Source organism: Pseudophryne corroboree, chromosome 3, assembly GCF_028390025.1.
Source record: "Pseudophryne corroboree isolate aPseCor3 chromosome 3, aPseCor3.hap2, whole genome shotgun sequence".
NCBI lineage: Eukaryota > Metazoa > Chordata > Amphibia > Anura > Myobatrachidae > Pseudophryne > Pseudophryne corroboree.
Window position 1 is genome coordinate 168,434,744 of NC_086446.1, and position 24,387 is coordinate 168,459,130.

A 24,387-nucleotide genomic window follows, 5' to 3' on the forward strand; every position below is an offset into this window, starting at 1 on the left:
GCCACATATGCCCCCCTCAGTGCCACATATGTCCCCCAGTGCCAAATATGGTCCCCCCCAGTGCCACATATGCCCCCCCCCCAGTGCCAAATATGTTCCCCCAGTGCCAGGTACAACCCGCTGTTTTGTGAAGGAGGGACTCCTGTTTCCCACCTGCGTCTCCAGCGGCGTGTCTGTTAAATGAAGTGCCGGTTTGTGAGCCAATCAGAGCTCCTCCAAGCGCTCGCAGTGGCTGCGGACCCGTAGTTACGCCACTGTGAGTACATGGTTTATAAACATTGCTTTATCAGTAATTATAACACTCAAATAAGCAGCATGGCAGCTGAAACCAAGGGTTAGATGCTGTTATAGGGAGTATGGTGTAGATGATAGTAAAAGTAAGGGAAGGAATAGTAAATGAGGGAAGATGGTCCTGCTCATGAGAGGTTACATTTTCAGGGAGAGGGGCAGACAGCGTTGACACACATGGGGTAGACAGTGGAGCATGGAACAGAGGGTTAGGATGAGAGATGGTTGGGTTCAGGGCCGAACTGGCCATTTGGCACTTCTGGCAAATGCCAGAAGGACTAATGACCAGATGGGCTGGTCTGACAGTACGCAGGCACGTCAGAGCAGCAGTCATCACTGGAGTCATTGAGGTAGCAAGGCGGAGACTCCGCCCAGCAAAACCCCTTGGTACCGCCCCCTCCCCTGGCACCTGAAAGCCGTGCAGACACAGTTGGAAACACGGCTCCTATTTACCAGCGGAACGGAACACCATGCCTCCAACTACCCCTGGAAAGTGCTGCAGACCTCACCGGAATAACCCCAGCTGATTGCAGTTGCACAGCAGGCAACTAAATTATCACACTGCAGACCAGAGATGGAGGCAAGGAGGCCGCAGTCAGATGGAGTTATCCTGGTAAAGCCACTGGGTTTACAACAGTCTGCAGCACTTTGCAAGGGTTGATGTGGGTCTGTCGTCTCGTTATTCCACTAAACAACTGTCTGCTTTCCTCCTTGTAAGCCACGGAGATGGCCAAGTTCAGCGGAGCTCCTGTGCTCCTCGAGCAGCTCCAGCCAGCAGTTACCATGGCCCTTTCAGATAGTCAGTTCCTCTGCACTGAACAGCAGGCGAAGGTGTGCCTGTTATACCCAGCTGAGCTATATTTGGAAGATATATGTATGATCGTTGCTGGGAATAATAGACTGGTGATTACTGTGGAGCATTTGGTAAAGCTGTATAGCTTTGTTAGATTTGGGTAGTCATTTGTTCTGTCTATATGAAGGATCAGATGATTCTATTTTATAAATTGATGCTGTTACAGAAGGTAGAGAAGTTTTGTATGTGGAATTTTGGATGTAGTATCTGTTCTCTTAGAATTCAGAAATTGCTATATGTATGCAGACACACAGTCGTCACAGAGCTTTGCAATTATACATGTGTATGTGTGTATATGTAATACCAAACTCAGAAGCAGCACCACAGACATCCATATATTTATACAACTACCCCGCTAAGGAAACGGAAGGGGGCAGGTTACACTGCATATTCAATTTCTATACCGCCTGAGCATCACCACTTCCCGCTACTACTCAGTGGGTGGAGCTTCAAAAATGTGCAGCTGTGGCATGTTCTCATGACACAGCCACTTAGTGTATGAACTACGTGTGTGGGGAGACACTGAGGAGACTGATGACCCTGGATGGATGACTGCTTCAGATGCTGGCGCCAGACACCCTGGACAGCATCTATGTCATCTAGCTTAAAGAAACATATACTGTATATCCAAAATGTCTGATCAATAATTTATATTTATTCCTTTGCTGCTGTGAACATGAGGGATACTCAGCCCTCAAAAAACTTAAAAGAAAATACAGGACTGTCACAGCGCACAAGAAACAAAGTTATAATTAAAAACACAATTATGTTTATTTTTCACAGATCATCACTGTTTTCTTTAAAAATGTATTAATAAAATCACATATAAACATATAATAAAACTGTTATCATAACTTTGCACCTCAGTAGTGCTATACTTGACACTTTGTAGCAATATCAACAGATAGTAACTTTTTTGCAAAATAGTAATCAGCATTCACTGGTTTAAAGGCAGTCTGTGCTCCACTGTTTCACAGCTGATTAAATCAACTATTCCCTCGCAGCTTAATAGCTAGTTGAAATGTATTTAGGAGGACTGATTAATCCTAATGTGTCCAGTACAATAGTCCACAGCCAAATATATTCAACAAATGTTGTAGGTGTAGACACACCTGATTTTTGGTAACAGCATAAAAGATATAAACAGCTCCTGTGTACTTTACGTTGTTCCTTAATTGGAAATGCATGCAGTCATTGTTTCACGTCTAGCCAGACCATGATAATGTTTAGACCAATGCTCGTTCTCACCACTGAGCTACAGGTTGCGTGCCTCTGCAGGTGCTTACTCTGTTCTCGCAGTCATCTCTGGAGGCAATCCGTGCTGAGCAGACGATGTGTAACTGAGATACAGCGATGATCCGTCACCGTGCAGTGTAGAATTTGAAATTGACGCATTTCCCCGCCTTCTCTCCTTATCAGTGGCTTCCTCAGAAATGATATGCATTGCCACTTTGCTCTCTTTTAAAGTGCCGCGGCTGCCTGCGCGCATGCATATAGTGTGCGTCTCAAGACTCATTTTCACTTTGGAACACAAGACGGATGGTATCCGAACTCCAGGTCGACACCAAAAAGGTTGACTCACCTTAGGTCAACATCAAAATGGTTGACACACCTTGGGTCAACATGAACAAAAGATCAACATGACCAAGGTCTACATGGAAAAAGGTTGACATGAGTTTTTCAAATTTTTTTAAAATTTTGGAACTTTTTCTTACTTTACGATCCACGTGGACTACGATTGGGAATGGCTGACACGGTGCACTAATTGGGGTTCCCTGTCACTCTATGAAGAAAGCAACACAAAAAAATAGGATTTCAATTACCTACCAGTAAATCCTTTTCTCGTAGTCTGTAGAGGATGCTGGGGTCCACATTAGTACCATAGGGTATAGATGGGTCCACTAGGAGCCATTGGCACTTTAAGAGTTTGAGAGTGTGGGCTGGCTCCTCCCTCTATGCCCCTCCTACCAGACTCAGTCTAGAAATGGTGCCCGAGGAGACGGACATCTTCGAGAGAAGGATTACACATAGTGGTGAGATTCACACCAGCTCACACACAAGGCAACCCAAGCTAACTATCTTGAAACATCAGCAATGGCTAAACAGGAGTACTTACCAAATAACGAAACAGTACTTACCAAGAACTAAGCAGTACTGAACTAAATAACCACTGCAGGATAACAAAGCGCTAGGCGGGTGCCCAGCATCCTCTACGGACTACGAGAAAAGTATTTACCGGTAGGTAATTAAAATCCTATTTTCTCTTACATCCTAGAGGATTCTGGGGTCCACATTAGTACCACGGGGATGTACCAAAGCTCCCAGAACAGGAGGGAGAGAGCAGAGGCTCCTGCAGAACCAATTGACCAAACTTAAGGTCCTCAAAGGCCAAAGTATCAAACTTGTAGAACTTTGCGAACGTGTTCGACCCCGACCAAGTAGTTGCTCGGCAGAGTTGTAAAACTGAGACACCCCGGACAGCCGCCCAGGAAGAACCCACCTTACAAGTAGAGTGGGCCTTAACAGACATAGGACACGGCAAGCCTGCCGTAGAATACGCATGCTGGATAGGGAACTGATCCAGCGAGAAATCGTCTGCTTAGAAGCAGAACACCCAATTTTCTTGGGATCATACAGGACAAACAGAGAGTCCGATTTTCTCTGATGAGCAGTCCTCCTCACATAGATTTTTAGAGCCCTTACAACATCTAAGGACTTTGATGAAATTGAGGAGTCAATCGCAACTGGCACCACAATAGGTTGGTTGATATGAAATGCTGACACAACCTTCGGAAGAAACTGCTGATGTGTCCGAAGCTCAGCTCTGTCTTCATGGAAGATCAAGCATGGGCTTTCACATGACAAAGACCCCAACTCCGACACACGTCTAGCAGAAGCTAAGGCCAACAAAGTGACAGCCTTCCACATGAGAAACTTGACCTCAACCTCCTGAAGAGGTTCAAACCAGTCCGACTGAAAGAACTGCAACACCATGTTAAGATCCCAAGGTGCCACAGGCGGTACAAAGGGAGGTTGGATGTGCAGAACTCCCTACAAAAAAGTCTGAACCTTAGGGAGGGCAGCCAATTGTTTCTGGAAGGAACTGGATAGGGCCGAAATTTGGACCTTTATGGATCCCAACCTCATACCCATATCCACACCTGCTTGCAGGAAGAGGAGAAACCATCCCAGTTGAAACTCCATCGTAGGAAACTTCTTGGATTCACACCAAGATACATATTTTTTTTTAAATATGATGGTAATGTTTAGACGTTACTCCTTTCCTAGCCTGTATCAGGGTAGGAATAACCTTGTTCAGAATGCCCTTCTGAGCTAGTATCTGGTGTTCAACCTCGATGCCGTCAAACGTAGCCATGGTAAGTCTTGATAGGCGAATGGCCCCTGCTACAGCAGGTTCTCCCAAAGAGGCAGAGACCTCAGCTCTTCTAGCATTAGACCCAGAAGATCCACGTACCAAGCCCTTCACGGCCCGTCAGAAGCGATGAGGATTGCCTGAACCCTTGTTCTCCTTTACGAGTTTGAGAACTCTTAGAAAGAGTGGGAGTGGAGGAAACATGTACACCGACTGGAACACCCATGGAGTCACCAGGGCGTCCACCACCACAGCTTGCGGGTCCCTCGACCTGGAACAATATCTCTGAAGCTTCTTGTTGAGACGAGAGGCGATCATGTTTATTTGGGGTACACCCCAATGATCTGTTATCTCCTTGAACACCTCCGGAATGAAGATTGCTGACAACGCCAACACGTGTTTTTCTGCCCAGAGGATGATTGTTACCTCTGACATTGCAGCTCTGCTCTTTGTTCCGCCCTGTTGGTTTAAGTAAGCCACTGTCGTTACATTGCCTGACTTCACGTGAATGGCCCGATTTCTTAGAAGATGGGCCGCTTGGAGAAGACCGTTGTAGACGGCTCTTAGTTCCAGAATGTTTATCGGCAGGCCAGCTTCCAGACTTGACCACCTTCCTTGGAAGGATTCCCCTTGGGTGACTGCACCCCAGCCCTGGAGACTTGCATCCATGGTCAGTAGGATCCAGTCCTGAATCCCGAACCTGCGGCCCTCCAGAAGATGAGGCAATTGTAGCCACCAGAGGAGTGAAATCCTGGCCTTTGGTGACAGACGTATTCTCTGGTGCATGTGTAGATGAGATCCCGACCACTTGTCCAGGAGATCCAGCTGGAAGGACCGATAATGAAAACTGCCATACTAAAGAGCCTCTTAAGAGGCCACGATCTTCCCCAGAAGGCGAATGCACTGATGAACCGACACCCGAGCTGGCTTCAGGACATCCGGGACCTTTTTTTGTATCACCAACACTTTTTCCTCTGGAAAAAACACCCTCTGCAATTCCGTGTCGAGGATCATTCCCAGAAAGGACAAACTCCTGATTGGTTCCAAATGTGATTTTGGAAGATTCAGGATCCAACCGTGTTCTCTGAGTAGATGGGTCGTGAGAACAATGGACTGCAACAGCTTCTCCTTGGATGATGCCTTTCAGCAGATCGTCCAGATATGGAAGTATTTTCACCCCCTGTCTGCGGAGGGGATCCATCATCTCTGCCATCACCTTGATGAATACCCTCGGTGCTGTGGAGAGGCCGAATGGCAGGGCCTGGAATTGGAAATGACAGTCCAACAGTGCGAATCGGAGATAAGCTTGATGCGGCGGCCAAATCGGAATGTGGAGGTAAGCATCCTTGATATCCAGGGATATCAGGAATTTCCCTCTCTTCCAGACCTGATATCACCACCCTTAGAGACTCCATCTTGAACTTGAACTCCCTCAGGAAGGGGTTTAGCGATATTAAGTTCAGAATGGATCTGACTGAACCATCCGGTTTTGGTACCACAAAAAAGTACGAATAGTAACCTTTGTCTTGCATATGGGGTGGGACTGGTACAATAACCTGTGCCTCCACCAACTTCTAGATGGCTTCCCGTAGGATATCCCTGTCTGCCAGCAAAGCTGACAAAGATAAAACCAGTTCACCCGTGTGCACCACAATATAATAAAAGGATAATACCGTTTAGCTTAGATATATCCACTTCACATTCAACAGATGATTTTTTTCCCCAAATGGATCACTGATGTACACTCTGAAATAAAATGTGCCCCTTTTGTATGCACAAGAGCTGATTGTTGCTCATAAAGGGAAACACAAATAAAAAGATAATAGTGCAAATTATCGTTTTTTTTAAATGAAAAGATTTAATAACAAGACAAACTTACAAACATGACAGAGAAAAGCGCATGTCAGAAATCCCACTCAGGCATGAGCAGCAACTTAGGTGGAGAATCCTCTTTGTCCCATGATGTTAATTAGGGAAGGCTGTACCGAGCTCCGGAACCAGATAGCAGCAGGATGTCCACAGAAGTAGCCTTGAGATGGAATGGTAGTAAACGGGAGAGCAGCACGCTTAACGCGTTTCAGACATCTTTGTCTTTCATCAGAAGCGTATATGCTTGCTCCCCAGGCTCCCTATTTATACCCTGCACTAATACATACATTCACCTGCACTAAATCGCCACTAATCGGCTCTCCAGTCACCGCGCCGGCGAAGTCCGTGAACGTCACTTCCGGATCCGCTTTGCGTTCCATTCACGGCCGGTGCGTTCCACCAGCCGAAAGTTGTTCTCGTAACCAGGAAGTGACACTCCTCTCTATGTGCCCTGCTTTCCACTGTATGACTTATATAGTTAAACAGCTTCAGACGATCGTGGTAATAGTGGAAATCACATTGATGCATGTTTCCTCATATACCTATAAATGAAAGATACATTCCGAGGACCAAACTAATCCTGCTGGATAAATTCCAAACAAATATCCTTAAGATGATATTAAGATACCTCAGAAAATAGGAAACACATAATTAAAAGGCATGTCATTACAACAAATCAGTTTCAAAACAGCAGGTGATGTAATGATAAAATAATAATACAGAAATGCTTCAAATGAATAATAAAAAGTGCCAAGAGTCATAAGGGGATGTTATTCACAGTGGAATTATGTCAAGAAACATTTAAGTTCGAACTCCCCATTTAATCCATTGGGGACAAGGGTGTTCAGATGGTACACCCATCTCAGCTTGAGAGAGACGTTTTTCCACATCTCTATTTTTCCACTGGGGTAGTATTAACTGTATCCCCCAAAAACCCTTTATATTACACTCCTTTGACTCATGACATTCCTTAAAGTGAGATGACACAGTATGGGTGAGTAGTCCCTTGCGAATGTTATAGATGTGTTCTGCTGCTCTAACTTTAAGACTCCTGGTGGTCTTTCCAACATAAAACCATCCACATGAACATTCCAGAACATACACAATATTTCTGGAATGACATGAGATAAATTCATTTATTTCTACTTGCATACCGTTAATGTTCAGATGGGTGAATTTTCTTTAAGTTTCACAGTTTTGCACATCAAACAATCTCCACAACGGTGGAACCTCTTGGTTCTAATGCTTTGCCTAGGGTTAACTTCTAAATTACTTCTTACCAATTTATTTTGTAATGATGGTGCCTTTCTATAGATGAATACGGGTTTATCCGGTATCACCTCACCCAACAAGGGATCTTGTTTAAGTAATTTCCAATTATTCCTGAAAATGGTTTCCACCTGTTTATGTTTTACATTAAATTGGCTAAGGAATGCCCATTGGAATTTATTCTCCTTCTCTTCAATTGGGTTCTTTCCTCTCAATAAATCCCGTCTTTCCATATTATCCACCCTAGTCCTTGCATTATTCAATGTTTCAATTGAGTAACCCTTTGCCAGGAATCGTTCTGAATGTTCCTCTTGCTGTAATTTGCAGACTGAATCATCCGTACAATTTTGTTTAGTACGGATGAACTGACTGAAAGGAATGGATTGTAACCAGTTGGGGTGATGTTGGCTGGAAACCTCAATAAAACTATTTGAATCAGTGGTTTTTCTAAAAGTGCGAGTTTTCAGGGCACCTGCATCTACATACACTTCTAAATCCAGGAAATGTATGCATGTCTGGCTACAATCAAAAGTTAATTTGATCGATACATCATTAGTGTTTAATGCATTGCACAAGCTGGTCAGGTCTTTTTTATCACCCCTCCATACAAAGACAATGTCGTCTATAAAACATTGCCAGAGCACCAGGCTCGTCCCCAGCTGGGCCCCACTGAACACCACCTGTTCCTCCCAGTGGGCCATGAATAAATTAGCATAGCTGGGGGCGAACATGGTGCCCATAGCCGTACCCTTCTTCTGCAAATAAAAAGAGCCCTCAAATATAAAATAGTTATTGATCAAAATAAAATCAATACTCTCTAAGATGAATTTTTTTTAAATCAGTTCCCAATGAACTTAGATCCAAAAAGTGGGAAACAGCTGCTATACCCTTATCCTTATCTATGATAGTATATAGGGATCCCACATCAGCGGTGCAGAGATAATCATCCTCACGCCATTCATACAAAGACAATTTATTCAAAATGTCGCACTGTCCCCTCTTCCTACAAGCATGCACTCATCTCTCCTATTCTTAAAAAACCTACCCTTGATCCAAACACTCTCTCCAACTACCAACCCATCTCTCTCCTCCCTTTTGCCTCCAAACTCCTTGAGCATATTGTCTACAACCGACTTACTTCCTTTCTTTCCTCACACTCACTGCTTGACCCATTCCAGTCTGGCTTCTGTCCTCTCCTCTCCACTGAAACTGCCCTCACAAAAGTATGCAATGACCTCCATGCTGCTAAATCTAAGGGACACTACACTCTACTTATTCTACTTGATCTCTCTGCTGCTTTTGACACTGTGGACCATCCTCTCCTACTGCAAATCGTTCAATCCATTGGTCTGTGTGACACTGCCCTCTCTTGGCTGTCTTCCTACCATTCTGACTGTTCATTCTCTGTCTCCTCTCATGACTCCACCTCCCCCTCACTTCCACTAACTGTAGGGGTACCCAAGGTTCTGTCCTTGGTCCTCTTCTCTTCTCTCTCCATACGTCCTCACTAGGTAAGCTCATTAGTTCTTTTGGTTTCCAATATCATCTCTATGCTGATGACACCCAAATCTATCTTTCCTCTCCAGACCTCTCCCCTGCTCTCCTCACTCGTATCTCCAACTGTCTCTCTGCTACCTCTTCCTGGATGTCCCAGCGCTTTCTTAAACTTAACATGTTTAAGACCAAGCTGATCATCTTCCCTCCCTCCCGCATAACCTCACCTCCTACAATCTCATTATCTATTGATGGCACTACTATCTCCTCTAGCCCCCAAGTGCGCTGTCTTGGAGTAATCCATGACTCCTCCCTCTCCTTCAAACCACACATTCAGTACCTCTCACAAACCTGCCATTTTCAACTAAAAAATATTTCCAGGATCAGACCCTTTCTGATCCAGGATGCTACTAAGACTCTTATCCACTCACTGGTCATCTCCAGACTGGACTACTGTAATCTCCTCCTGACTGGCATTCCTGACAAATACCTCTCTCCACTCCAATCTATCCTCAATGCTGCTGCCGCCTCATCTTCCTAACCAAACGCACTACGTCCACCTCTCCTATCTTACTAGACCTTCACTGGCTCCCCTTCCCTTTCAGAATCCATTTCAAGCATCTCACACTCGCTTACAAAGCCCTCACCCACTCCTCTCCCATCTACATCTCTGATCTTATCTCCCTTTACACTCCCACCCATCCTCTTCGCTCGGCTAATGCACGCTGACTCTCCTGCCTATGGATTACTTCCTCCCACTCCTACCTCCAAGATTTTTCACGTGCTGCACCACTTCTCTGGAATTCCCTACCTCTCCCTCTCAGACTCTCCACCTCTCTATAAAACTTCAAACGGGCTCTCAAGACCCACTTCTTCACCAAACCCAGCCAAATCTCATCCTAACCCTCTGTTCCACACTCTCTATGTACCCCATCTGTGTCACCCCTGTCTGTCTACCCCTCCCCTTTTAGAATGTAAGCTCTCACGAGCAGGGCCCTCTTCCCTCGTGTGCTTATCCTTTCTTACTTTAATAATCTTCAACTGCACCAAATCCAGCAGTCTTCTGCCACCTGATACATATTCCAGTGTCATCTGCTGATGTAACTGTTTATTTACCCTGTACTTGTCCTATACTGTCATCAACTGTAAGTTGCTGTTTTCCTGTTTGATTATTTGTTTATGTACTCTGTTTTGAGCACTGCGGAACCCTTGTGGCGCCATATAAATAAAGGATAATAATAATAACAATAATAATAATAATACATATATATGTATATATACAGAGTCTCAGACCAGCTCTTTCTTTCTGTATATAAAATGCCTCGGTGCCCTCCGCAAATAGATTACATCAACATTTTCAGATTTTACTCTTTCACAAACTGAAACGATGTGAACCTGCAGTGGTGAGCATTGTGGTTATCTGTATTATAAGTCCTTGGAGTGCCACCTACCCAATTGGAATATATATATATCTCCTATATCAGTGGTCTCCAACCTTAATTGGGACGTGAGCTACTTTTGGAAAATAAAACCTCTGAAGGAGCTACCCCCTCCCCCAATGTGCGTGCGTTCCTGCAAAAGTGGGTGTGGCCTCACAAAAGTGGGTGTGGTCTCACAACTACAAGTAATGACCCCCCAGCGTAGTGCCAGATACACAAATGATGCCCCTCAGCAGTGCCAGATATACAAATAATGCCTCCCAGCAGTGCCAGATACACAATGCCCCCCAGCAGTGCCAGATACAATGCCCCCACCAGTGCCAAATACAATTCCCCTGCAGTGCCATTTAAAATGCCCCCCCCCGCAGTGCCAGATAAAATGCCCTCCCCCCTGCAGTGTCCGATACATTGCCCCACATAGTGCTAACCATTGCTGGTTTCTTCTACTGCCGCCGGTGCTGCTCCTCCTGTATGAGGGACGGAAGGGGAGGAGAGCGTAGAGCGCGCCTCTCCTGTGAAGTCCAGAGAGCAGCTGCAGTGAGGCTGACAGAGTCTCCAGCGGGCATTTAATATGTATATTGCCGGTAAGTGAGCCAATCAAAACTCGCGGTCCGGCGAGATACCAGTAGCTCGTGAGCTGCGGGTTGGAGATCACTGTCCTATATAATTGCGCAGATCTGTCATTCTGTGACTGTGTGGCTAACGCTGGGCATGGCTAGGAGCTCTCATTGGGTTAGCAGCAGGTCTATCACACCCAGTCCACAGCCGATTGTGCGAGAAACACCCTCCCACACAGGTTACATCCAATGGGAGGCTCTGTCCTTTGGCTGCTGTGTGAAAACAGGATTAACAGTGGGGCTGATGGAGCTGCAGCTCCAGCTTCACACCCCAAAATAGACCCACTGCATCTGCAGCAACATACCCTCCAACAATTTACACAGAAAAATCGAAACAAATTTGAAAAGGGGCGTGGCCATGGGTACAGTGGCGAGGTCACACCCCTTTTCCTATACTTTCAATGGAAGTTTGGATAGCCAAAAATCGGTGCAAATCATAAAAAAAAGTTACTATACCTGCCAAAAAGGTACAGCTGGAGGGTATGCCACTGCATCTGCAGCAAGGCTCTGCGCTGTAGATAAGGGAAAAAAACCTTTTACTGCAGCGTCCCATCGCAGTGCAGCGATCAGGTCAGAACTGCACATGCACCGGCACCTCAGTGCGCAAGCACATGGCTGACAGCTGACGGCTTTCGTTGCCTAGCGATCACCTCTGCTTGATTGAAAGGCAGAGGCAGTCGCTGGGCGGGAGGGAGCGGCATGACGGCGCTTGCCCACCATTTAGTGGCCGATGTCCGGCCAACGCAGGCGTGGCCAGACCATTAGGTGGCCGGGCCGCAGCGGCTGTGTGACGTCACATGCAGGCGCTGCGGCCCGGGCAGCGACGAGTAACTCCCGGCTAGCCGCAGGAGCTGCACTGGCTGGGAGTTACTCTTCAAGTACATAAGCATCGCCGCTGTGTGATGCTTTTGTACTTGTGAGGGGGAACTGGCCTGACATGCGGGGCAGGCTAGCCCTGTGCTGGGCGTCCACCCCGCATGTCAGTGTAAGTGCTACGATCAGGTTGGAATGACTCCTTATGTCCTGCTGCCAGTCCACCTGCCCCCTTCGGCATCAACAATCCCCACTCCCTAGCCGCAGCGCATGTGGAACAAAAGCTGCTGCAGCCACGGCATAGATGTTTATGAAAGTGGCGCAGTGGAAGCCTTTCATAGCCCTCCCAGCGCCGCATACTCTCTGAGACCTGGAGCCTCCTCTGCTGGCTAATGTAATGTATAGACTGGGTGATATAGCGGAGTGTAATGTCTGGAAGCTGACACTGACACTGCACAGCACTCTCACCTTTTACATTGATTCAGCGAGTCAGTCAGTTCTGTCACTATTGTTAGCGCCGGTGTCCCAATGCGCCGCATTACAGGAAAGTATACGCACTAAATAAACTACAGCTCCCAGCAACCCTTAGCACCGAAGCATTAAGGCGCTAAGGGCTGCTGGGAGCTGTAGTTTATTGAGTGCATCTTCTTCCCTGTAAAGCGGTGCGTTGGGACACCGGCGCTAACAATAGTGAATGGCTGCTGTGCGAGTCTCCGGGAGAGCCACTGCCAAAGGGAGGACAGCAGCCCAGCTGCTTCCAGGAGGAGAAGCAGGTGAAGCATTACCCACCCCTCCCCCACTAGCAATACCTCCAGGCCCCATCCGTGGCACCCGCACCCCCCCTCCACCACCCACGGTGGCTTCGGATCCCCTCCCCCACCCGCAGCACCCCTGCACCTACCCCTCCCCACCCATGGCACCCACGGTGGCTCAGGACCACCACCTGCAACACCCGCCCCACCCCCACCACCGCACCAGCCACCAGCCCCTCCCCCATCTGCACCACCCCCGCACCACCCCTCTCCCACCCACGGCACCCTCGGCCCCCATCCGCGTCTCTCCCGCACCCGCCACTCCCCCAACCACAGCACCTACTAGGTGATTCATCAGGCCCTACATGCGCTGTTCACGCCATTGCAAGGGGCTACAACCCCTTAACCATCACATGTCCTTTGTCCGTGCAATATTTAACCAATCACACAATTATGATTGGAGGTAATACTCCATATAATACAACTATTGCATGCCACAAGAGCGTGCAGGGGTTAAGGCGCCGGTGTGAAGAGTACCCAAAGGGTGCGATGAATCTCCTAGAGTGTGTATATATATATATATATATATATATATATATATATACACACACACTCTTAGAAATTCCCCTCAGAAAATCCTCTCCTGCATTTGCCCTTCGACTACCTCAGTAGGGCATCTTACCATTATGAGAGTGCTCCTCATTTGGGCTCCCTGATCGGCTGGGCCCCATAGCAAACGCATCCCCTGCATCCTCTATAGTTACGCCACTGGCTGAGTGGCTCACTGGATAAGGGTTCCCTGCGTACCTGAGTTCCAATTTATTTAGAGACAGGGTTTTACTTACATTGTTGCATTGGTTTTTACAGTTACCCACATAATGTTTTATAAGTTGCACTGCTGCTGTGGCAAAATGTGGTGCAAGGGACACTGCTACTGGGGGGCATATGGGGCACTGCTGTGTGATATAACATGAATAAGGGGAACTACTCTGTGGGGTAATTTAAATTGGGTGTACTATTGTGTAGTCATGCCGCTACCCATAATATTAAGGGAGAAGCCTATGCCAGGAGCCAGATGCTGATGCTGAGGTGGGCCTATGTGCTTTAAATGCCAGAGCCTATTTTTAGTCCCAGTCTGGCCCTGGCTGGGTTTGATGAGAAGTGGGTCTTGAGTGCCTGTTTAACATTTTGTAGAAAGGTGGAGAATCTGATAGGGGAAGGGAGAGAATTAAATTGGGGAATGTGAGGTTTTGCGGGAAGATGATCAGCTCAGTGTTACACGTTACAGTAAGTTTTAGAAAATGCTGGGACATCCAGGAAGTGATAGCAGAATGACAGTCGGAGATATGACTGATGTGAGAGGTAAGGGGAGAACTGATAGATCTGAGTATCTTTAGCATAGAGATGATATAGGAGGTCAGAAGAGCTGAGGAGCTCACCTAAAGAGGACATATAGAGGGATAATAGGAGGTCCAAGAACAGAACCTTGGGGGTCACAAACTCTTAGTGAAAGTGAGGGGAAGTTGAGTCATGGGATGAGACAGAGAAGGAATGGCCAGATAGGTAGAATGACAGCCAGAAGAGGGCAATATTATGCAGACTAAGTGAGTGAAGGATTTGCAGGAGGAGAGGGTGTTCCACAGTGTCATAAGCAGCAGAAGAGGTCAAGGAGAATGAGCATAGAGTAGTGGCCCTTGGATCTGGCAGCAAGGAGGTAATTGCTGACCTTTGTAAGGGCGGTTTCAGTGGGGTGGAGTGGAGTGGATGGAAGCCAGACTGAAATGGGTCAAGCGGGGAGTAGGAGGAAAGAAAAGCAGTAAGGCAGTTGTAGACAATGTGCTCAAGGAGTTTGGAGGCAAAAGGGAGGAGAGAGATGGGCTGGTAGATGAATACAGAGGAGGCAATTATTATTATTATTATTATTATTATTATTATTATCCTTTAATTCTATGGTGCCACATGGGATCCGCAGTGCCCAATTACAAAGTAAACAAATAAGAAAAACATGAAGGCAGTGACTTACAATTCAATACAATATAGGGCAAGTACAGGGTATATAAACATAGCTTTGTCAGTAAACAGCACTGAAATAAGTATCAGGATGGCAGAAACCGAGGGATTTGGTGCCATCAAAGGGAGAATTGAAAAGAAGATAGGTTAAGTAAGAGACGTAAAGACATAAGTGCCACGTGAAAACCCAGGGAGGCAGAGGGAGATAATTGTGTGGTTTAGAGACTGGTGTAGGAAAGAGGGGTTTGTGCTTCTGGAACACTGGGTGGAGTTCTCAGTCAGGCACCATCTTTTTTGTCACTATGGATTGCACCTGAATGAGGAGGGGCAGCGGTGCTGGGGAAAAGGATGGTTAGAAGGTTGGAGGAGATTTTAAACTAGGTGCCTGGGGGGAGGGGGAGGTAGAAACTATGGGTCAAGCAGTGAGAACAGTAAGCATGGAGGCAGTGAGCTGAATGTGGGTGGAAAAGGGGGGAGAGAAAGAGCAGGTGGCAAGGGTATTACTAAGGGTATTACCAAGGGCAAGTACAAGTACATTTACAGAGGAGAAGGTCCTAACAGAACTCTCAAAGCTGAAAGTGGACAAATCTATGGGGCCAGATGGGATACATCCAAGGATACTAAAAGAACTTAAAGAGGTGCTGGTAGCACCATTGACAGAATTATTCAACCAGTCATTAGCTACAGGAGTAATTCCAGAGGACTGGAAAAGAGCAAACGTAGTCCCACTGCACAAAAGTGGAAGCAAGGAAGAGGCAAACAACTACAGACCAGTGAGTCTTACATCAGTAATAGGGAAATTGATGGAAACTCTCTTAAAAGAAAGAGTTGTAGATTATCTCAAATCCGGCAATTTACAGGATCCCAAACAGCATGGATTCACTGGGGGGAGATCATGTCAAACAAATCTTATTGACTTTTTTGGTTGTGTGACTAAAGTGATGGATAAAGGTGGAGCCATGGATATAGCTTATCTAGACTTTAGTAAGGCTTTTGACACTGTTCCACATCGCAGACTGCTAAATAAACTTGAAAGTTTGGGATTGGATATTAGGATTATTGAATGGATAAGATCTTGCTTGAAGGATAGAAAACAGAGAGTTGTGGTAAATGGAGTGCATTCACAGGAGGGAAATGTTACCAGTGGAGTACCCCAGGGATCTGTACTTGGACCAGTGCTTTTTAATATCTTTATTGGTGACATTGCAAATGGCATTAAAGGGAAAGCATGCCTTTTTGCAGATGACACAAAGGTATGCAACAGGGTAGACACACCAGGTGGGGTAAAACAAATGATTGAGGATCTAAGTAGACTAGAGGAATGGTCAAGAGTCTGGCAATTACAGTTTAATGCCAAAAAATGCAAAATCATGCACTTAGGTCTCAAAAATCCTAAAGCTAAATATAGTATTAATGGCACTATACTGGAAACTACTGAGGAGGAAAGGGATCTAGGAGTCACTATTTCAGATGACTTAAAGGCAGGTAAGCAATGTAACAAGGCAATGAGGAAGGCTAGTCAGATGCTTGGCTGCATTGGGAGAGGAATCAGCAGCAGAAAGAAAGAAGTAATAATGCCACTGTATAGGTCATTGGTACGGCCTCATCTAGAATACTGTATTCAGTTCTGGAGGCCATATCTTCAAAAGGATATTAATACATTAGAAACTGTACAAAGGAGGGCAACTAAAATGGTGCATGGCCTACATCACAAAACATACCCAGAAAGACTAAGAAATCTCAATATGTATAGTTTGGAGCAGAGAAGGGAAAGGGGGGACATGATAGAAACTTTCAAATATATCAAGGGTTTTAACAAAGTCCAGGAGGGAAACATTCTCCAAATGAAGAGAAGCAATAGGACACAAGGACATGCACTGAGGCTGGAGGGGGGGAGGTTCAGGGGAAATTTGCGGAAAAATTATTTCACAGAAAGGGTAGTGGACAAGTGGAATAGCCTCCCATCAGAGGTGGTAGAGGCTAAGACAGTAGAGCAATTTAAACATGCATGGGATAGACATAAGGATATCCTTACAAAGAAATAAGGATCAAATAAGGTTAGAGATAAAAATAATGTAAAAAAAAAAAAAGGGGCAGACTAGATGGGCCAAGTGGTTCTTACCTGCTGACAAATTCTATGTTTCTATGTTTCTATGTAAGGGCGTTACCAAAACACAAATTAACAATGAATATGGATCACCAAAAATGCACATAGGAAATGCTAGAAGCCTTACTGGGAAAAAGGGAGACATTTAAGTCATTGCAGCAAACAAACAGTACGATATTATAGGTATTACTGAAATTTGGTGGGATGAAACTCATGATTGGACAGTTAATCTGGAGGGTTATATGCTGTTCAGGAGAGACAGATTAAATAAATGGGGGCAGGGGGTTTATCTTTATGTTAAAACTTCTTTTTTTAAACCTGAAATAAGGGAAGACATTCACAATGGGACAGTAAATAGTATGGAGTCTTTATGGGTAGAAATTGCAAGCAGTGGAAAAGGGAAATAAAATACTTATAGGGCTATGCTATAAGCCACCTGATATTAATGTGGCCGATGAGGAATTGTTACTGAAACAAATCGAAAAAGCGGCAGGATTAGGAGACAATAGTTATGGGAGATTTTAACTATCCAGAGATAAATTGTACAAATGATTCATGTGATACTGATAGGGGCAATAGGTTTTTAAATACTATAAATGATAACTACTTACGTCAACTAATCGGGGAACCAACTAGGTACAATGCAATCTTAGACCTGGTACTACTAACAAGCAATGGGGAATTGATATCAAATATTATAGTAGGGGAGCCCATAGGAACCATAAGGTCACTATATGGTCACATTCAATATGGTCACATTCAATATTGGTTTCCACAAACAGCCCTATATAGGCTCAACAAATACTCTTAACTGTTGAGATGATAGTGGACTTCAGGAAGTCAGCTAGTACACATCTAACCCTAACAATTCCTGACAGTGTGGTATCGCTAGTGGACTCCTTTAAGTTGCTAGGGACCACAACCTCCCGGGACCTTAAATGGGGGTCCAACGCTGATGCCACTGTTGGGAAATCACAGCAGAGGTTGTTCTTCCTCAGGCAACTAAGGAAATTCAACAGCCCACAGAAGCTTCTGCTCCTCTTCAAGATTTTTCAAGGCAAGAATACTACAGACAAATGGGATGTACTAAAAACATTGCTTGCTAGTTATACTCGCAAGTTCAAACAAAGGAGTAATAATTCCATACCAATGTGGCTTAACAAAAAGATTAAGGAACTAATGGCCAGAAAGCGGAGAGCATTCAAAAAGTATAATTCGGACGGGAAGGTGGAGTCATTCCAGTACTATAAGGACTGTAGCAAAATATGCAAAAAAAGAATCAGAGGGTCTAAAATAGAAATGGAAAAGCTAATAGCAAAGGAAAGTAAATCAAACCCCCCAAAAAATTTTTTAAATACATCAACAGCAAAAGATTAAAGAAAGAGAGCATAAGCCCTTTAAAAGGCAATATGGGCATCATAATCAAAGACAATAGGGAGATAGTGGAAAAATTAAACATGTGTTTCTCATCTGTATTCACAAGAGAGAGCCAGATGGCGGGATTGATGTATAACCTCAACAACAATAATGTCCCACTGCTTAATGCTTATTTAAGTGAGGAAGTAGTCTGTGACTGATTAAAAAAATAAAGATTAATAAGTCACCTGTTCCCGACGGAATTCACCCAAGAGTTCTCATGGAGCTACACTCCGAATTAGCAAGACTCCCAAAGACTGGCGAATAGCAGAAGTGCCGATATTTAAAAGGGAAATAAATCTGAACCAGTAATTATAGACCAGTAACTCTTACATCTATAGTGGGGAAGGTACTGGAAGGTACAGTATTTTAAGGGAAAGAATAAAGGATTTCCTTGAAACCAATAAGGTTATTTATAGGAACCAGCACGGATTTGTGAAGGATAGATCATGTCATACTAACTTCATAGGCTTCTATGAAACAGTTAGTGCAAACCTTGATCAGGGAAAAGAGGTGGATGTAATCTTTTTAGACTTTGCTAAAGCTTGCAATACAGTACCTCACATGAGACTTACTGTATCTACAAATTAAGAGAAATTGGGCTAGGGAACAAAATATGCACTTGGGTTAGCAATTAGTTGGCCAAAAGGAAGCAGCGTGTGCTGGTAAATGGAACATTTTTTAATTGGACTGAGGTACTAAGTGGTGTGTCACAAGGGTCTGTACTTGGACCACTATTCAACATCTTCATAAATGATCTAGCAGGTAGATCTAGTAGGTGTAGAGAGTACAGTATCAATATTTGCAGATGACACCAAACTGTGTAAGGTTATAAATTCAGAGGGAGATGCTGAGCCTCTCCAGAACGGCTTATTTAAACTGGAAGCATGGGCAGCAGAATGGGGCATGAGGTTCTATATAGACAAATTTTAAGGTAATGCACTTTGGTAACAAGAGCAGACACACTACCTACATACTAAATGAGGAGAACTAAGGGATTCTGTACTGGAAAAAGACTAAGGGGTTCACATAGATAACAAACTTAGCAGTAGTACCCAAAGTAGGTATGCAGAAAAAAAGGCAAACAAGGTATTATCATGCATAAAGCGGGGAATTGATGCAAAGGATGAGAGTGTTATACTCTCATTATATAAATCACTAGTGAGGCCACATCTCAAATATTGTGCAAAACTATGGGCACTATACTACAAAAAAGGGGTGTGGTATAAAAGATAGACAGTGTCTAGTTAGACAGCCAACAGATAGATACCATATGTTAAACAGACATTAGGTCGACAGGGTCAAAAGGTCGACAGGGTCAAAAGGTCGACCTAAAAAGGTAGACAGTACTAAAGGTCGACAGGGTCAAAAGGTTGACATGGAAATGGTCAACATAAAAAGGGTAGACACCTTATTTTTTGCATTTTTGTGGTTTGTGTGGATAGTTTTGTCATCTGGGAGGATGGTCTTCTGTATGCCGGCGGTCGGGCTCCCGGCGCTCAGTATACCGGCGCCGGGAGCCCGACAGCCGGCATACCGACACTTATTTTCCCTCGTGGGGGTCCACGACCCCCATAGAGGGAGAATAAAATAGTGTGGCACGTGTAGCGCGCTACCGTGCCCGTAGCGTGGCGAGCGCAGCGAGCCCGCAAGGGGCTCATTTGCGCTCGCCACACTGTCGGTAAGCCGGCGGTCGGGCTCCCGGCGCCGGGATGCTGGTCGCCGGGAGCCCGACTGCCGGCCAGCCGTAGTGAACCCATCTGGGACCCCCAATTGTAGAAAGACATAACCTCACGGGGCTCGCGTCGCTCGCCACACTTAGGACTCAGTGGCTTGCTGCGCTCGCTACAAGGTTTATAACCAACTCTATGCCGACATGGATAGAGAGGGTATGAAATAGTCAAAAAACATGTTAAATAAAAAAAAAAATTGTCTATCTCATGTCGACCATTTTCATGTCGACTTTTTGACCCTGCCGACCTTTTGTACTGTCTACCTTTTTCATGTCGACCTTTTGACCCTGTTGACCTAATGTCTGTCTAACATATGGTGTCTATCTATTGACTGTCTACCTAGACACTGTCTATCAACCGGATACCACAAAAAAGATATCTTGGAACTAGAAAAGGTTCAGAGATGGGTGACAAAATTGATTAAGGGGATGGAGACGCTAGAATATGAGGAAAGGCTTGTTAGCCTAGGCATGTTCACATTGGAAAGAGGAGATTAAGAGGGGACATGATTAACATTTACAAATATATAAGGGGACAATACACAGAGCTAGCGAGGGATTTGTTTTTGGTAAGATCGTCACAGAGGACATGTGGACACCCGCTTAGGTCAGAGAAGATGAGATTTCGCACACAGAGACAGAAAGGTTTCTTCACAGTAAGGACAATACGTATTTGGAATTCCCTGCCTGAGAGAGTAGTAATGGCGGGCTCGGTTACTACTTTTAAGAAAGGGCTAGATAAATTCCTAATGGATAAGGATATACAGGGTTATGGTGGGTAAATCATGCACTATATTAATAATAAAAATAAAAAAACAGGAGGAAGTGACATAACGGCTAAACATTCACCGTAGTTAAAATTAGTCTAAAAAATATTACAGTGTAGGAGATAACTAACAGGTTGAACTCAAACTCAGCAACTATGTTACTTTGAGTAAAGAGGGCCCTGCTCGTGAAAGCTTACATTCTAAATAATGAGAGAGAAATTGAGGAGGTGGACAAAATGGGAACAGGCAGAAGGAGAGCGGTAGCAGAGGAGGTGGGATGGGAACGGTTTAAGGGGGAGGTGGAAGAGGGAGGGACCAGACGAGGGCCTTGACTTCATCTCCAGATATAGGTCAGAGTTGGTAAGATGGATGGGGAGGCATAGGCTGAGAGGAGGGGGGAAGGGGGTGCCAAGTGTCTGGTGGGATGTGATGTCATGGGATGGAGTTAATTTTAGATGTGAAGTAGGTGAGAAAATCAAGTGCAGAGAGAAAAAATGGAATATACAGTATATTTACAGCAGGGGTGTTTGAGTTGTCCATGTGCAAACTCCACCTTCCCGATATCTGTTTGGCAAGTTAGCATATAAACTGTGTTTATATACAGGCAGATCAGTATATACAAGAAACACTGGATCAATCCTGCACCAGTATCCAAAGAGCAAATTCAATATTCAAATATTCCTTGGTTCCTGTTTTTTATACTTCTTGTTATTTTTGATAACACGTCAATTATTATCTGTATTTCTTTCTTTAGGTGCTACCCTTATATTTCAGGTCTAAGACCAACAATTATCAACATAAGAAAAGAAGAAATAGATAAATATTTTTAAGGGTGCACACTGGAAACTTAATCAAATGTTAAAATTTTTATCTTTTATTGGTATGCATTAAAAATATTCCAAAAAAGTGGTGAAATATTAAAAAATAGTGTGGTGGAAACACAGAATATGTGAATAAAACTATTAAAATCTCTGGCTGTTTTTCTTTTCTGTGAACCCTATTGTATTTATTATGGCTATAGTGCCTGTACAGTATGTGCTCTTTTCTGCTACACTTGTATCATCCTACTCATCAATCTTCTCATATTGCAACAATTTGCCCGTTGTTTTAATACTATGGGGTAAATTTACTAAGACGGGAGTTCTACTTAAGATAGCAACCAATTAGATTCTACTTCTCATTTATCTAGCACCTTATCAAAGATAATACACGGAATCTGATTGGTTGCTATGGGCAACATCCCATCTTAAATAGAACTCCCATCTTAGTAAATGTTTATGTTTTTAAAATGGTGTTCTATTATGATGTTATTCAGCAAGGATGTTCACTTTATACAAAGCGTCTGTGTTTCAAAGGATTACTTATATAATTGCACACTTTAGATTAAGTTAAAGTAAACATATATTAATTCTTAATCAGGAATATAAGTTTCACTGTGGTGTGTCAGTGTCAGTAAGAATTATATTATGTCTTTTCAGGAGAACAGTGCACCTTTTTCCCCAAAAAAATCCACAATTGTATGACACTTCTTCACTAACTTAAAACATAGTGTGCTGATGTAATATCATTTTCCATAAACCCTCACTGGAGTCCTTATTTGGACCATATTATTTGGCCATTCATTCACGTGTTTATTTAGACCATATTATTATGCCATTCCTTCACATGTATATTAAACCAGTATGTTTCAATGTGTTTTCAGGCCACTCAAGATGTACATGACTTTATGCAGAATGTTCCTATAAACCTAATTTTTTGTTGTTGTTGTTCTCCTCTTTGTTCCCTTTTCTTTTTAGGATAGATTAGAGATTCTCTATCTTTATTAGCAGCTATTCTATATCATTTTTTGATGTTCTTGTTGCTATAGCCCCTTATTTTCAATCTCTCAGTGAGTTCTTCTGATCTCTTCTCAAAATTCTGTTCATTAGAACAACTGGGACCTATCCTCAGGAATTCTGCTTTTGGTACTCCATGTATTGTTGCTGGAAGATGGGAACTTTTTCTATGCAGAATGCTGTTTGTCTTTCTATACAAATCCATGGTAAGTCTACCATCTCCTTCTCTCCTGATGGTCAAATCTAGGAATGCTATTGATGTTTGACTCATTTCTGATGTCAGTCTCAAATTAAGATCATTCCGATTCAGAGTATTGATGAATTTCTCCAGAAGCTCTCTTTATCCTCCCCATAGTATCAGGATATCATCAATGTATCGGAACCATCCTATCACATAATCCGTATATACATTGTTGTCATCCGAAAAAATGAGTTCTCGCTCCCACCACCCGAGGTATTTTAACTTGTGGGCAATGGGGGTAATTCCAAGTTGATCACAGCAGGAAATTTTTTAGCAGTTGGGCAAAACCATGTGCACTGCAGGGGAGGCAGCTATAACATGTGCAGAGAGAGTTAGATTTGGGTGGGTTATTTTATTTCTGTGCAGGGTAAATACTGGCTGCTTTATTTTTACACTCTGCATAACTAAACTTTACATTACGCCCAGTCTTAGTAGTGCTGCGTGGCTGCGGAGCTGTCTGACTGTCACTATCACTGTCACTTGAGGCTGCTGCAGCAACCTTACCAACCACCTCCACCACACTAACCTCACTAACACTCACCTCCTCCACCTGACCGACCTCCTCCCACTCACTAACACCCTCCACCTCACTCACCTCAGCCACCTCTGAGTCACACACACACACACACACACACACACACACACACACACACACACACACACACACAAACACTGACAAGGTACTATAAATAAAAAAAACTTGGACAAAAATGGAGACAAAACCAAAAAATACAAGACAACAAGAATGACAAAACTACTTTCAAACTTGGGAAAGAGGTTGACTTTCTTCTTAATTCTGTATCCCGAAAGTTACTTGGAAGTGTTTTTTGGACATCTTCATTTTCTTGTAGTAGGTCTTCCAGAGCGCTGATGGCCTCAAGTACCATTTTTTCCAATGTTGGTACAGTCATTTGACTTTTGGTTACTCCTGTTACTGAAATTTTTTGTAATAGTACTTTTCTTGTTTGCCCGCAATCAGGACCAGTCCCATTTTTTTCTCTTGCTATTTAGACATATTGCCAAAGTGGCACAGGGACACATCATTTTAGGAGGAGACTTTAATACAATAATTGACCAAATGGATTTTTTATAAAAAAGTGACCCTCATCAAACAAATCCATTTGGTTTATCTCAAACATTAAGGAGAAATGGACCTTTTCAGCTTATTTGGTACCTCAGTGACTCTGGTCACTTACTACAATCTTACTTACAACTCTTACTACAATCATACCACACTGCATAGGCCCAATCTCATCCGATCTTGGAAGCGAAACAGTGCTGGGCCTGGTAAGTACTTGGTGGGTGACCACCTGGGAATACCAGGTTTTGTAGTTCACGGACAAAAGGAGTCCCATATAAAAGGATGACCTTTTCTTTGCTGACAGACCTTAATCCATTCCGGCACAGTGTTTGGATATATAGTATCAATTTTCTATTAGATTTTCACAGTGATCACCAAAATTAATGATATGTTTCATATGGGCCATATGTATCTTAAATTATATTTAATAA

General features: G+C 44.0%; 1 protein-coding gene and 1 pseudogene across 1 annotated transcript in view; one reads left to right on the forward strand and one right to left on the reverse strand.

Annotated features, from left to right (window-relative positions):
* The window catches only part of RTN4RL2 (reticulon 4 receptor like 2), a 299,342-nt gene that overhangs the window by 155,999 nt on the left and 118,956 nt on the right, over positions 1 to 24,387 (reverse strand). The window lies entirely within an intron of this gene.
* LOC134891397 (5S ribosomal RNA) lies at positions 24,093 to 24,210 on the forward strand (annotated as a pseudogene).